This window comes from Nicotiana tabacum, chromosome 6 (genome assembly GCF_000715075.1).
Source record: "Nicotiana tabacum cultivar K326 chromosome 6, ASM71507v2, whole genome shotgun sequence".
Lineage (NCBI taxonomy): Eukaryota > Viridiplantae > Streptophyta > Magnoliopsida > Solanales > Solanaceae > Nicotiana > Nicotiana tabacum.
In genome coordinates, this window is record NC_134085.1 from 89509837 (window position 1) to 89527126 (window position 17290).

Sequence of the window (17290 nt, forward strand, 5' to 3'; positions counted from 1 at the left end):
CTAAATATTCTAGATAAAAAGAAGAAATTTAAATATAAGATCCTACCTACAAGAAATAAATAACATAAGAAAATCAATATACACCTAATATATAAAATCAATATACACCTAAGGTGTTGAGGAACTCTTAATAGTGTGCTAATATTTGGCGAAAATCATATAGGCTTGGTCTTAAATGAACAATATTTCATAATGCTAAGAGTATCTTCGGGTTGGTTGAGCCCAATAACTGATAACAGAGCCTGGTTTGACGAAACAAGTATAGAAATATATCGGAGTGATGACGCGTGGTGCTTAATTTACGATTTTTACCAAGCGAAAAATAGCTTATGGATGCACACAGATAAGAAGAAGTTAGCTCTGAGTTTTGTTGGACATAAATACTCGGACATGAGGGTTATTGATGGGCCAATTATTGCGGGGACTTCTTGAAGGGTCATATGGAACTTAGTTCGTAGGGAAAATTATTGGGTGTGCAAAGAAAGTCACACATTAATAGTAAAAAGATTGAGAAGTTACATACACTACAAGAGAACATGCGATTAGCATCGGAATTTAGCGTGGGAATTCATTTCCCTAGCTAATATACGCCTTTAGCTAGGGATGTAGCTAGAGAAGTCCAATTTCCTTGCAAAGTTTTTCGATTAAAAATTTAGTCACAAAATAGCTAGGAATTAGCTAGGGACTATTCCTTGCTAAATGATAGCTACAGATTTTTCCTAGCCAAATTTATAGCTAATCATTAGCGGGAATTCTAATTTGGTGCTAAATATATTTTTTCAAAAGATCATAGTTTAGGTAGGGACACAGTCCGTAGCGCATCCCCAGCAATGTGCTAGCTAGGAAAGACCCCTTAGCTAATCTATAGCCAAATTTTAGGGGGAATCTTATTTTGGCGCTAATAATTTGGCCGAAAAATTATCTTTTAGCTAGGATTATTTTATTTTGGCGCTAATACAATCAGCTATATAGATCCTAAGACCCTAAGAGCTAAATACACAAAAATAACGCCTAAAGACCTAGGGTTTTGAAGAGCGCCATTTGGACCTAAGCTATGAGAGACAAGACCTAAAACTCCCCCAGGTCTTCTTCTTCACATAGCAGCGCCATTTTCGACCTTGAGACCCTCCCCCTTCATAAAGTTGTGAAGCCTTATAGGAAGAGTGTGAACTTGGTCTAAAGCAGATAATATCACACTATGTTAAGAATATCTTCGAACTAGTTAAGCTCTAATAATATTTTATATTAGACTATCGTTGTTTACCTCGAAAACACAAGTAACAATTAAATTTAATTTGTGGTTTTAAAGATATGTGATTTAGTTCAATACCAATTAATAATCAAGATATATGAAGTATAGATGAAGGAAATAAGTGAATCAAACTAACGTTACTCAGCAGTGATGGCCTCAATCTTAGTGACCTCGAGATGAACTAAGGGCAATATAATAAGAACAATAAATCTAAAGGACAATGCTGATGAATAGTAAGAGAGAAAAGCAGGATAGTATATTCTTTTGTCAATGATTAGATGATGTTACAAAATGATTGGGGTCCCCTTTATATAGTAAGGGAACCCTAAATAAGGTATATTTTTATTTATAGTAAGGAATATTCTCGATACAGCTATCTAACCGCCTAGTATGGAATCTTTCAGTCCTATTCCGGGATTTGCGCCATGATCTTAGGGACGTGGCGAGAATCTAGCTCATTATGTTACAAACCCATAACGGTACTATTTCGGGGTCGAGCATACTTGGCTTTGATGTCAGTTGTACTTTGATCCTCGGGCATTGCATCCGATCTTCGAGCTCGGGTCTGATTCATCGGGCTCGAACTCGGCCTTTCCTGAACTCGGGCTTGAGGAGGACCCTTGAGCCTATAAATCGGGGGCATATGATTTTGACCGTATACAGATAGTCCCCGCGTTTCTTAGAGTATAACGACAATAAACGAATTGAGTCCTTGATTTTTACACCGATTTGCCATGACATCATCATCGTGCGCAAGCGAAAGCTTGGAAGCTGGCTTTTCCCAAGATTCTGAGGGTGAAGACACTTCTGCTAATAAGGACCGTGCTGCTTAGGTTTCGTGCTCTTAGTAAATTTTTCCCTTTTGAGGTTGATCGGCCCTTGTGAGGAACTCTCGATCGTGACCAATAACTCCTTGTAAAAAGTTTTATACAAAGCCTTTTTTCATTTCATGGCTTCTAAATATGTTACCCTTTTGCGCGGGTCAAAGCGCCTTAGCATAAAATTCCTTTTGAATTCCCAAAGATTGAGATGGTAATGACCGACAATAAGTTCCGTCCTCGAATGTTTCTGATCATTGGTCCCCGAATGACCTTTTGAACTTGAATTAAGTAGATCTTAGGCTCAACAGTCGATGAGATAAGGTAGCCCTTGGGCTTGATAGTTGAGTGAGTGCACGCTGGAACTTGAATTGAAAATAGCCCTTAGTCCTTATGGCCAAGTAAGGATTTGCTCGAACTCAAAGTAAAGATAGCACATATGCTTTATGGATAGTCTCCGAGTGAGGATTTGCTCCGAACTCGGGTTAAGATAGCCCTTGGGCTTTTATGATCGAGTGAGGACTTACTCGAACTCGAAGTAGAGGTAGCCCTTAGGCTTCATAGATAGTCCCCGAGTGAGAATTTTCTCTAACTTGGATAGCCCTTGGGCTTAGTAGTCGAGTGAATACTTGCTCGAACTCGAAATAGAGGTAGCCCTTAAGCTTCATAGATAGTCCCCGAGTGAGAATTTTCTCAAACTCGGGTAGCCCTTGGGCTTAGTAGTTGAGTGAGTACTTGCTCGAACTGGCAATAGCCCTTAGGCTTTATAGTCGAGTGAGGATTTTCTCGGACTCGAAGCAAAGTTAGCCCTTAGGATTTTTTTAAATTGGCCCTTAGGCTCTTTTAGGTTGGCCCTTAGGCTCTTTTATATCGGCCCTTAGGCTCTTTTAGGTTAGCCCTTAGGCTCTTTTATATCGGCCCTTAGCCTCTTTTAGGCTGGCCCTTAGGCTCTTTTATATCGGGCCAATTCGGCCTCTAAAGCGGCTATAAGTTTTCCCTCTTTTGGCTAAAAGACTTAGTAAAAATTTCTTTATGCCTTAGCATGTGTTTTTTGTACCCGTTAGGTTTTTCGAGGGTTCAATTGATCAGAACCCGTTTGTGTTAATGCCTCTTGAGGTTTTTTCGAAGGTTCATGTTATCGAAGCCTTTAAATTATTCGAGGGCTGATTTTATTGAAGCCTTTTTCGCTTTTGTCGAGGGTAGCCGAGTTTAACCAGTTTTTCAAAGTATTTGAAGGCTTTTAATTTATGGCGGAATCCGGCCATCTCCGAGCCGCATTATTCGGTCGTAGCCTTTTATATGACCATAGTCTTTAATATGGTCGTAGCCTTTGATATGACCGTAGTCTTTAATATGGTTGTAGCCTTTGATATGACTGTAGTCTTTAATATGGTCGTAGCCTTCGAAAGGTTAGTCCCCGACTATGATGGCCTTGGCCTTTGCATCGAGGGATGCCTCTTGAGGTCTTATAATTTCGAGTTCAGATATTCGAATGTGTTGACTGTCGATGACAGTCCCCGAGTATTCGAGGTGTATTTGCTTTTTGGCCCTTGAGCCGTTTCTTGTGGAATCACAAGTATGATGTTCGTATAGTAGCAAGTTTCTTTGACACACTAAGTGTTCTGATATAGAAAGAATACTTCTTTGGATAATTGATACATGCATACATATTTTGCCACTATTCTATACGGACATAGTTCATCTGACCGTTTGGCCCATTACAAAGTTTTCCCATCGAGACCCGATGTCCTGAAGTGATTTCCTTGCAACAAAGTAGACGCTCGAGGGAAATGCCCTTCAATACTCGAGGCTTATTGTAAGTAACCTCGGATACCATTGAATTGCTCTAAGTTAACATAACAACGGTTGCCTCGTAAAAAAAACATCGGAAAAATCCATTTGGGACAAAAATCGGTCTGAGGGAAAAAGAGCACAATGCGTGCTTTAAGGTCCAAAGCTTCATGCCGATCCTTGTCGAAAACCTGCAAGTGTTAATCGAAAAAATAGAAAGGATTGGACTGGGGTCGTACCTTTATTAGGATGTTGGATATTTAACGTGATCTTCCTCGGCATCAAGCCCCCGTAAATTTTGACCTCGGTCATTTCTCCTCCCATTCCATGCAAAGCTTTGCCCGGACCCGCTCCTTCTACGATGAAGGAGTCCCAAGCTGATCATCCTTGACTCTAATCTTCGATTGGTACCGATTATGTACGTCGGCCCAAGTGACAGTCGGGTACTCGAGTAAACTTTGCTTCAACTGATGTGAAGCTATAGAACTCCGAGTGTTGAGACCTTGAGTGAAATCTTGAACAGCCCGGTCATCGGTGACCGGAGGCAAATCCATTCTCTTCTTGGAACCAAGATACGAATTTTTGAGCATCTCGATATCTTTCTGCCTTACCTTGAAAAGGTTTGACTTCCTCGTTGCAATTTTAATAGCTACGGCGTGTGCTTTTACAAAAGAATCCGCAAGCATAGCAAACGAATCAATAGAATTAGGGGGCAAGTGGTGATACCCTATCATGGCACCCTTGGACAGAGTCTCCCCCAACTTCTTCAGCAGTACAGATTCAATTTCGTTATCTTCCAAATCGTTTCCTTTGATGGCGCATGTATAGGAGATGACGTGTTTATTCAAATTGGTCGTCCCGTTATACTTGGGAATCTCGGGCATACGGAACTTCTTGGGGATTGGCTTCGGAGCCTCATTAAGGGGAAGTGTCTTTGCATGAACTTTTTAGAATCTAGTTCTTCTAAGATCGGAGGTTCCCCCGGTATTTCAGCTATACTCGGAGTCTTATTCTGACTTTGAAGTTGAGCGATGGCGATTTGTTGAGCTTGCAGCATCCCAAATATCACTTATAGGCTGATTCTCCCATCTCTCATTCCTTGTGCTCCTTGGCCACCAGATCGGGCTTCCCTGTGTATACTCCCTCCGGGGTCTGTGCCTAAATCCGCATTTAGAGCAACGTGTGAACTAACATCAACTGGTTCCATATTTGACACTTCCCCAGGGTTTATTGATGGTACACCGACCCCTATATTGTTGTTTTCTCCATAAAATCCAAGACCTTCGTTGTCATGAATAGGTGTGTTTTGTGAGTTAGACATGTTTCAGCCTGAGAATCAAAAATTCTTGACAAGAAAAAGTGTAAAAATAATGTGTGTTATGAGAATCAGTAATGAAATCATCACTATTATCTTTAGCCTCACGGTGGGCGCCAAAATGTTTACCTCAAAAATACAAGTAACAATTAATTAATTTGATTTGTGGTTTTAAAGATATGTGATTTAGTTCAATACCAATTAATAATCAAGATATATGAAGTATAGATGAAGGAAATAAGTGAATCAAACCAACGTTACTCAGCAGTAATGACCTCGAGCTTAGTGACCTCTAGATGAACTAAGGGCAATATAATAAGAACAATAAATATAAAGGACAATACTGATGAATAGTAAGAGAGAAAAGCAGGATAGTATATTCTTTTGTCAATGATTAGATGATGTTACAAAATGATTGGGGTCCCCTTTATATAGTATGGGAACCCTAAATAAGGTATATTTCTATTTACATTAAGGAATATTCTCGATATAGTTGTCTAACCGCCTAGTACGGAATCGTACAATCCTATTCCGGGATTTGTACCATGATCTTGGGGACTTGGCAGGAATCTAGCTCATTCTGTTACAAACCCATAACGGTACTATTTTGGGGTCGAGCATACTCGACTTCGATGTCCGTTGTACTTTGATCCTCGGGCATTGCATCCTATCTTCGAGCTCGAGTCTGATCCATCGGGCTCGAACTCGACCTCGTCTGAACTCGGGCTTGAGGAGGACCCTCGAGCCCATAAATCGGAAGCGTATGTTTTTGACCGTATACAATCACACTTAAATGTGATCTTATAATTCAATCTCTTCACAAGATTTCCTAGGAGTCGTTAGAAAACATAGCTGCTTTAGCTCGTCTTGAGCCCGCTCGTAAGCAAATGGCGTAGCTTAAACTAAACAATTAAAACCCATTTCTGACCCAAATGGGAAACCAAACATGTTATCTTTTGATTCAACCAGATTTATTAGACTCATGTTTTAGCTCGAAAATACAGGTAAAAAACTGAAAAATTTTATTTTGTGTCTCATACAACTGACACTAGTTGTATGAGACAACTTTTTTGTCTCACAATTTTGTGGACCCAGAAGTATAAGAATGGAGTCCACAAATTTGTGAGACAAAAAGGAACCTCATACAACTAGTGTAAGTTGTACGAGACACAAAATAAAACTTTATCCTTTGACAGATGGGCGTCGTCAGCCTGACTTTAACAAAAGTCCATCGGAATACTTATATATTTTAAATTATACTTTATATTATATCGCTCATGGTACAACTCGGATTCGTTGGTACACCAATTTGCCAGGTGAATGCCAGCTTATTAGGTGAACGGGCATTTTGGTACTTCTCCCAGAAAGTCAAAAATTCTTATGTAAACTCGGCATATATTGATTGGCTCTTACTTATCATAAACATATTCAATTAACCGAACTCGCGTTTTTATATAATTTATGTTGTATGCAGTCATTAGTCTATAAAAGGATTCATAACCGAATGCTACCTGAGTATTGAATCATCAATATTTATCAACATCAGTGATCTGCACCGAATGGCAGAAGACAGATGCGCGTGGCCAAGGAGATCCTCAGAAGCCAGGATTTCAAGAACAAGGAGCCAAAAAGCTTCGAAGACGAGTAATATTCTGGATGCCATTGTACAAGCTAATTATCATGGTAGAGATTTCTCGAGTCAACGAGATGAGAAGGTGAGGAGGATGAAGATTGTGGTGAAGAAAGAAGACTTGAAGCAAGTTCTTGAAGCCCTTGCTGTTGCAGATGGCAATATTAATGATTACTGTAATAAAGAAAAGGGAACAAATCAACTTCTTCCTTCAGTCTCATCTTTGGAGCAGCGGTTGAACTTCATGAGGAAACGGCAGCAAAGTAGAAGAGCTAATCAACTCAACTCTTCTTGGAGGCCTGTGCTTAAGGGTATCCCAGAGGAACGCTTTTAATTATTTTTTAAAAAAATATTATAATTTCCATTTTCGGTACTTAACGTACACTACTTAGGATTATTAACCCAAAAGAGTTGCACATTTTAGGTAGAACTCTTTTTCCTATTTTTCTTTCTTGAATTCTTCTTCTCCTTACTTTTGCTTGTATTAATTATTGCATATTGATTCCTTGTTATTGGTGACAATAAAATTAACTAGTGGTAGAGATCATGAGGATTATGGCCTTGCTGGTTACACGCATTTGAGGAATTTGGAAACTTAATTTCTTTTTATCCATCTTAATTTTTTTCCTTTTTAAATAAAACCAACATGGTGGTGCAATTTATTAAAATATCAATTAATATACAAAAATATAGGGAAACTAGACAAAACTCGTTTGGGTTAAACTACTCAATTCTCTTTACATTGATAAACCAAATTCAATACACTAAATTCCAACAAAGATATCTAAGGATCTACAAAAGATCTATCGCTCCTTGAGATTTACTCGCTTTTGGCACACTGGGGTCTCAGTAAGAGCTTGCATGACGAGTTGTTAACTCAGTGGAAGAGTGCACCCTTAATAATTGTGCCTAAACTATGAGAGCTCCTAGTCATAGGAAAAGTTCAATATGCTCATCGGCGTCTCAACTGTGCTTGACCTAGCATTTGGATCATTCAAGGCAAAGTAGCATGGCGTGCTCTTCCTATTCAAACCACGTACGAACAAATCCCTCCCCTAAGAAGGATAGACGGGGCGATTTGGATTAGGTCCAATGTAGATTTAACTTCTTAATCAATTCACTTGTGGAATTCGATGCAATTCGCACTAGGGACAGGGGTGTATCTAGGGGTTCTCCTGTTCACGTAAAATTATGTTTCCATCCCTAGACCATGAATATTAAAGTTATATGTTTTCAAAAAATTTATATATATATACATACATACACGCGCACACTCAAGCTCATAGTATTATTTGATGTAATGATTATCGGGTGCACCTTTCTAAGTGTGATTCCGAGTGTAAATCTTATGTTTATCTTATTGTTTTTGCTTCTTCTTTTTTTTTAAGAATTTGGCCCAGTTACAATGATGTACATGTCTAGTATCACTTCTTGTATTTTAATTAAGTATTCTTTTCTTTTTCTTTTTTTGTTTGGTTCATTTAAAAAAAAAAATCAAATCCGACACATTGAAATCTATATCCTCCTTTTGTCACCGTAAACTTTTTTATTATAATCAAACCAAATATAAATATTAAAACTAGCTAGCCGTGGATATGTAGAATATAATCAATGGGTTTAACTAATTCCAGCATTTTAGATACAGAGTATAGATATATATGTAAAATAAATTACTATTTTAAAGAACTACTTTTAAACCTATAATTTTCAAAGTGTAACTATTGCAATACTAAAAACATAAAGGTTAGAGTCATTAAATTTATATCTTGGATCCACCTCTGTGTAATAGTGCACTCATCCTCTAAAGATCCTGAATTTGCCTTTGTATTAAGGATCAACTTTTGGTAACCTTTGTTCTTTGTACACTGAAGAGCGCAATTTCAACTCTTGGCACATTTTTGTTTTTCGAGCTCTTTTTCCTCTAATCTTCTTGGCATATTCATCTAAGACATCATCGGAATCATCTTCACTCCAGAAAAAACTCCAAATTATTTTATTGAACTCCTTTTCTACCGTATAGCCATATATCGGTATAAAGAATGGTGTTGATGCGTTAAAGGGTGACCTTACGGTCTAAATGGTTATATTGTTCTCCAAGATTATAATGCAGGTAATAACTATAAATTGTCCAATTAATGGAGGTAGTTCAACCAACAATTGCACAGGCTTAATCGTTTGTTGACTATTGCAGTATTGCTTATAAGTACGTACAAGATCCATATGCTCACACATAGTTATTCAAAAAGCCTTGAGATGTATCATTGATCTCCGCACGTACCAATTGTAGTCTCTTGCCATTCGTGGTCGACGCTAACGTACACCAACGGACCATGACTTTAATTTTATGGTTTACCTTTTTACTCCCTCCCTTGCTATTTGGATAATACATTTTACTTGTCGAGAGTCAAACCACGTAAAGTTTGATCAACATTTTAAAATTTATTTGTTATTATATTGACATGAGAATAAATTTCAACTTATAGTGCTTTTCGTATAGTTTTTGGATATCTAACATTTAATTTTAAAATAATGAGTTAAACTAAGCTAATTTAGAATTAAAATTTAGTCAAATTGATTCTCGATAAGGGAAATGTGTCATCTAAATTAAAGCAGAGAAAGTAAATTTTATGTTGTAAAGTAAGCAAGTGGATGTGTTGTCACGACACATCCAAGGGGAGGTGCCTTGGTGCATGCTATTTGCCGATGATATAATATTGAATGATGAAACGCGAGGCAGAGTTAACGCGAGGCTCGAGGTTTGGAGACAGACCTTAGAGTCTAAAGGTTTCAAATTGAGCAAAACCAAAACAGAATACTTGGAATGCAAATTCAGTGACGGGACCCATAAAACAGACGTAGATGTAAAGCTTGATGCTCAAGTTATCCCCAAGAGAACTAGTTTCAAGTATCTCGGGTCTATTATCCAAGGTAATGGGGGATTGACGAAGATGTCGCACATTACATCGGAGCGGGATGGATGTAATGGAGGCTTGCTTCTGGTATTTTATGTGATCAGAATGTGCCGCTAAACTTAAGTGTAAGTTTTAAAGAGTAGTGGTTCGACTAACTATGTTGTATGGGGCTGAGTGTTGGCCAGTCAAGAACTCCCATGTGCAAAAGATGAAAGTAACAGAAATGAGGATGTTGATATGGATATGTGGGTGTACCAGGAGAGATAAGATTAGGAATAAAGTTATTCGGGACAAAATGGGAGTAGCCTCTGTGGAGGAAAAGATGTGGGAGTCGAGGCGGAGATGGTTCGAACATGTTAAAAGGAGAAGCATTGAAGCTCTCGTTAGGAGGTGTGCGAGGTTGGCCATGGCGAGTTTGAAAAGATGCCGAGGTAGGCCTAAGGAGTGTTGGGGAGAGGTGATTAGGCAAGATATGGTACTGCTTCAACTCAATGAGGACATGACTCTTGATAGGAGGGTTAGGAAGGTGTGGAGGTCGATGATACTGGTTATATTGTTGTAATAAGATAACCAAGTGGGACTCATATGATTCCACTTCCCAAGAAATAGAGTTTTAAATAACTAGTGTTGGTTATATGACATATAAAATAAATTTCTAGACCTATGAATCGCTAATCTTTTCCACCAAACAACTTCATCTTAGTCAGCCGAAAATTACTGAGAGCACCAGAGCCCAACGAGTTGTTTCGTCATGAAGTTTTATTAGATGGGACAAAGGTTGACCTAGTCATATGGAGAAGCAAAAAACCCTGTGTAACATTCTTTTGTCCATTAGACCAAAACATTTATCATCAAACAAGAAATAAACATTAGCAAATGTCACGAAATCGATATGTTTAGAGTAATAACATAAACATACTGTCGCTCTCTGTAATATCTTTACCACATTAATTAATTAAAGTAACAAACAGCATATTTGATGATGTCAAGAAGAAAACTAGAACCTGCCGACAATAGTTACATTTTCCGTGTTTCTCTGCATTAGACCTTTTAAACCAAACGATAACACATGACACATGGCTGGCTATTGCAGCATCTTCCACCCTAAAGTGTAAACACGATGATTAAGTGTAAACCAGTGAAAAGCGTACTAATATTTTAAAATTATATAACAACTCCATCTGACCATATATATATCATATCATAATATATTAAAAACAGGAAGCTCTTAAGTTGAAAGTCAAATTACAGATTTATCCTTATCCTACTAACTTTTTTTAAAAAAGAAAACCCTACAATTACCCGCTACAACTCAAGTGTCACCTCTGCTCGGTGATAGACGTGAAGAGAACTAACGATCATATCCCAACAGTTGCACTGTTTAAATTTTTTTGTCTTTAAAAATTTAAGCCCCTATGGTATTCTCTATCAATCTCGCTCTTCTTTGTTAAACCAACAGGTTTGCCATCAAATTCTCCTTCGCCAAATTGTTCAATTTGTTCATTAGTCATCTATTTCTCATAGTTTCCTAGAATCTATTTGCTTATCAGATTTTTGTATTGGAGATGACTAGCATTTAATTGAGTATTAATTTTCATGGCTTGAATAGAGTTTACTTTAGTTCTAATTTTTACAGCCTAACTTTTTTATATTTCTCTTTTGCCTTTGTTTATTGTTGTGCAATTTGGTGATTGAACTTTTACAAAATGCTTCATAAAATTCATAATCCTCATGATTTATTTGCAATATAAATGGTTAGCATGACAAATCTAAATCAATAAAACTTAGGTATTTGGTGTGTTCGTGGAGAACAAAAAGAAGGATTTGGGGTTAAAATTTGTTGTAATAGCCTTTCTCTTGCTGCTATCTGCTATGAAAAAGCTCTATGCGACCATGTTCTGTACAAAATTTCTTCCCTAAAATTAAAGCATAACAATGACAAAACATTCGTTGATGATGGTTTGTTTGACGTTGTATGGTCTAAATGCCTACAACCTTTTTTACAACAACCCAGTGATCTTGCAACCTTTTCTCTTACAAGGAAAAATGCAGCCTATGATCTTGAATCTGTTTGAAAATTATTTTTAAACGGCCACGTTTGAAAGGATCTTATTTAAACTGAAGCACGTGACATGTTATAAAACTATTAAATTAGACGATTTTGCTTTATAATTCTGTTCATGTCCACTTTACAAAAAGTGCCTAAATTAAAGTATTCTATATTAATTCTACCCATATCCGTGTGTGTAGATATAAATGCTGTAAGCAGTCAATCTTATTAAAGGAATCTGAATATTTTTTATGCTCATGCTAATATAATAGTGCTTTGATTAAGATGCTGCAAACTGGAAGTTAAATTTTGGAACCCACTATATACTCATGCTATTCTTCGGAACTATCTTTGGTAAACCTTTATATGAATAAACAAATCATTTCGTACATAAATACTTGATTCTTATCACTAATTTTAATCTCATGTTTTTAGATACAGGTTGCATGATTAGTTACAATGAATCGCTTATTGGAGAAGGTTGCAGCAGGAGAAGAAAGATAATAGTTACAAATGAAAGACAAGCTAAAATCACAAATTTCATTGAAAAATGATCATTTCGCGTACTATATCTATATGGATAACAAACCACAGTTAATTTAATTGGAAATTTTAAAATATAGATTTAATTATATAGCTGTTACTTTATGGGGTAATTTTACTGAAAAAATCGATGAAATTCTTGAAAAGATAAAAGATGATAAACCAATCGTTAGCTTTATATCTATTTTAAATTTTTTACTTATTTAACTAGGGAATTTTGGAATATCAACTATTCATGTTAGTAATGTGCTAATCTATCCGACAATTCAAAAAGCAACAGATTTACGCAATTTGGTAACATAACTTTATCATACTGACTTCTAAGTTTAGGTTATGTACGACAAACTTTGCTGTAAAAAATTTGAAGAATACACTAGCATATGATAAGCATGCTCGTGTCTTAACTTTATTCCTTTTCATACCATTTGATTATCCGATTTTGATGGTGATTTTACCATTTGCAAAAATGTAATATCCTCACACAAAAATTTATATGTACTACGAGCAAGTAATTAGTTAATTCTAAAAAAATTATTTTCACTCTCTTTACCTGTTGTTAGCCCTTTCCCCTCCATTATGATTGGGTAACCTCTGTGCTCAGCCATTCACTCAGTTACCGCTGGTTTATGCGTGAATCCTTTAACAGAGCTACAATCGTGATGTCTACATTTTTCTGTATATTACTCTGATCATAATTTCGTTCATATTATTTTGTGCAAATTTTTTCCTCCTTTAAATATATGAGACAATTAAATAATAGAAACTAAAATACAGGCGTGATACCACGAAGACAGAAATTAAAGATATTGCATTAATACCAAATAAAGTAATAAAACAATCCAAAGAGATAAAGTTAGTCAAGATTATGAATGGTTTACTTGTTGATGCGCAGGTAATTCTCCTAGAATATATTGGTTACTTGTTATGTCCTAGAATCATATTACATGATATATTCATATTACATGTCCAAACCACAGGGTCAAACAATTCCTATATTGGATTTTATCTGCCACAACATATTTTCTCACATGAATTATGTTACACTTTCAAGATGGATATATATCAATGTCGACCACAAGAGTCCTGATTATGACAGAAAAATCAAAGTGGATGGAAGGAACATACACGAGGAATATTGTCTATAAGGAAATATTAGATGAAATACACATGATTACATGTTTTACCTCATAAAAACGAAATAAGTATGCAACTCATATGTATTTAAGGAGGAATAATTCACCCAACGATGATTCACATTGATCATGCACAAAACTTATACTATATTTTTTTATGTACACTTACTAAAAATATTATTTTACGATATTGTGTACTATATATCTTGGCATATACGTGCAACGCACGTGCAGAGAAACTAGTAATTTAAAAAGTGCGACCGTCGTTTGAGTTTAATGTGTATCTAGACATTAATCTTTAAGTTTTATAAAATAAAACTTATATTTTAAAATCTACACGAAATTACAATGAGTCATAATTTCATATCTAGTAATTCATCACTTATGCACCAACCTTAGCTAGTTGAGATGAGTTCATTTGAATCAATTATATTCATTCTATTCTATTCGAGTCTATTTTATTTCAATATTTTGATCTTTTATTCATTAACACTAAACGGAGCAATTTAATACATATATCCCTTGGTAGGGGTTTATATGGACCGGGTTGATTCGATTTTTATCAAAATCATCAAACCAACTATATCGGTTTGGATTGGTTCGGTTTTGTCGGGTTTTTCGGATTTTTTGTTACTTAAATGTTATTTCAATCTTACTTTGTTAGATTTTTTATAAGTAAATATATGTTTAGTAAAAATATAAAAAATTAAAAAACATATTATCATTTAAAATATTCTTATAGGAAAATTTTCTTTGTAACACATAATAGTTATTTTTTTAGTCGTCTCACAATAATTTTTCGTTAATATACACTTTTAAGGTTAACTAAATTTAGTAATTAAACATAAAAATCAATATGATGCCTAAATAATAATAATCACTTCGCATTCGAAAAAGATGTAAGAATTTAATAGATCTTAATATTTGATATGAATATGGAAGAGCAAAGAGATTGATGCATTTCAATAACACTTGATAAAAAAGTGATCATACAACCCATCATTTAATGTTAATAAATATGGAGCACTTCATATTCTATTAAATATTATATCCCGTAAAAGAATTTCAAATATTTCTAGACATTTTTAAAAGAAAATTCTATATAAAATTTTAAAAGTATATATAAAAATTATATATTTATATATTGGTTTTGATTCGAGTTATTATACTTAATATCAAACCAAACCTAGTTGGGTTTTTTAATTGGTTTGGTTTGACTTTTCGATTTGGTGCGGTTTTCCGGTTCAATTTGTACACCCCTATACTAGGTCAGTACATCCATCGTGAGTTCGAGATTAAATTTAGTATATACCCTCTCCGTTCTATTTTAACCATCACTTAACTTTTTGCACGCTCATTAACAAAATAATAAACATAAGGTATAATTTACTTTGCTAACCCTATTAAATATTTTTTGAGAATTGAACAAGTATTGAAAAGAACTACTACTTCTTTAATATTAAGGGTAGAGTTAAAAATAATTATTTGGAATAAGTTTTTGAACTAAAGATAAAGTTAAAATGGGACGGGGGGAGTATAAATGAGTAACTGACAGATGCTAGGAAAAAGAAAAAAAGAAAAAAGAAATTGACCTCTCAACCTTCTCTATACAAATTTTGAGCTAGCTTATGCTTCGTTTACACAAGGGAAGTTGCAAATCACGAAATTTAAAAGCTACGAATTGTCTCTTGTCTGAATAGTAATAACCTCATCTTTCTTAAGAGAAAAGTAAGGAGTACAATTTTCATATTATAATTACACTTCTCCAAACCGTTCACTCCCTCGGAAAATATATATACATATATAATCAAGGAAATCAATTACTTGATTATACATGTTATTCCATTCAAACTCATTGCTAATATTCGGAGAATATACAAACATTTAAAGTCAACGCAGAAATTTTATGTACATGAAGCATGAAAGAGCACCCTTATCAACCCATCAAGCACAGAAGCTTCAAAAATGGCAGCTTTTGCGAAAATCATAATAATATGTAATTATCAGTCAAGTTTTTAACTTTTTCTTCTTTCCAGCCATAGAAAACCAGCTCCTGAAAATCCCGACAAGGGCGCCGCTGAGGCACCCAAACAACCGAAAGCACTTCTCTTTGACTTTGTTCAACAAGCTCCGGTCAGCCTCCGGGATTCCGATAGGCTGTAGATATGCCCACGCCGCCTGCTGTAAGAGCGGGTCCTTCATCGGAATCTCTCTCCAGCTTTCCTTGCGATTAATCATTGGTGATATAATTGACGGCGGTGATTCCGGCATGATGTCCTTAAGGCTGATGTAGGCCAGTGATTGAAGAGTATCCATCTCTATGTCCGAGAATTCGAATTGCACACTGGCCTTATTATGGAAGCCGTCGCAGTGAAAATCAGAGAATGACTTTATTAAAGTGGTTTCCATATTCCCAGAGGACTAATAAAAAAAGTTCCAGCTAGCTTTGTGTACCGACCAAAGAGGGTTCTAATTCTGTATGCAATTGAACTATTGCTGAACTGAAGGAGAAGGGTAATTTTGCTGTGAAAAGCTAAGAAAATGGAAGAAATGAGGTAGAATGATGTTTTTAGGTGACTTATGTGCAGTGAAGTGGGGTCCATGCGCAGAGACGAAATTTGGTCTTTAGAAGGACAAGTGTACTGTTTAGTCGTGTGAACTCGTGTCTTGTCTGAACTTTCTCTCGTTTCTTGCTGTTGTTACACTTGCACTCTCACTGATCCACAGGAGTCACCTTCACATCAGGGATCTAAAGAGTCACAAGGTTTCCAACTTTAGAACTCTGAAAAAGACACTCGAAGACAATTACTATCACCCGTTCTCTAACGTTGTCTGCTACGGTTTTTGACCAACGTAAGAAGAGTACAAGCTATTCTTATTTCCCGTCTCCTTGCGCACTAAGCCTTGAGCAATGTAAGTTTACGACATGCAGTTGCCTATTGTATATCTCAATTTGTGAAAGAGCCTGAGCTTGGTGAACTTGTCATTAGGGGCAACTTGGACAAACTGTCCTGTGAGAAATTGCACGATGGGATTCTGCTTACAAAACAATTGCAAGAACTGGTAAATACTGCAGGTTCCAGCTATATAAGGAACTAACCCTTCCTCTGTGCAACCCAATCACAGTATTTCAGCAGTAGGAACTCAAGAGCAAATATAAATGATTCCTTCTAATTGTGTAAAGAAAGAATAAATTACTACACTTTATGATAATAAAGATCCATTTAACAAAACAAATGCATGGGATAGTCTCCTAGTGTTCTGATTTTAGATGCTGAACGCGCATAATACGCATGGATAATGAAAAATACTGCAACATGGCATAGATGTAATGGAGAAGGTATTTCCAGGTCATGTAGAAGGAGTGGAGAAGAAACTAATGAAGCATCGCAAGAAGCGTTCAACTAACAGAAAATGTGAAGTGAATGCTGGAAGTGCTTCAACCATCCTCTGTCAGTCCAAGTGCCTTATACAGCTAGAAACTCGAGAAGCTACAGCAGACGCAGAAGAAATGAGGATAATAAACCAACTATGGGAAAGAATAGTAAGATCCAAAAATAGATCCCAAAAAAATAAAACAAAAGCAAGTGCGACTTTCCTATTCAGGAAAAAAGAGCCTCCGGTAGTTCAAAAGAACCTACGGTGCAGAAACTGAATCTACTGCATTGCAGCACTCTTAGATTTATATTCGAAATGTTAATAAACATTGTTAACCATGTGACTATTGGCCATTACAATCAGCGAGCACAACAAACATGTCATTCACCGAAACATTCAAATGAAACAAAATCCACATGCATTTGTACAACAGTCAATAATTCCCCGAGTATTGGCTAAATCTAATAA

General features: G+C 36.1%; 1 protein-coding gene across 1 annotated transcript in view; it reads right to left on the bottom strand.

Moving 5' to 3' along the window:
• Positions 1–16597: 16597 nt before the first annotated feature.
• The window catches only part of LOC107826613 (transportin-1-like), a 32660-nt gene continuing 31967 nt past the window's right edge, over positions 16598–17290 (bottom strand). The window contains exon 30 of the transcript XR_012710454.1: positions 16598–16935. The gene's annotated coding sequence lies outside the window, so the exon portion shown is untranslated. The remainder of the gene's footprint in view (positions 16936–17290) is intronic.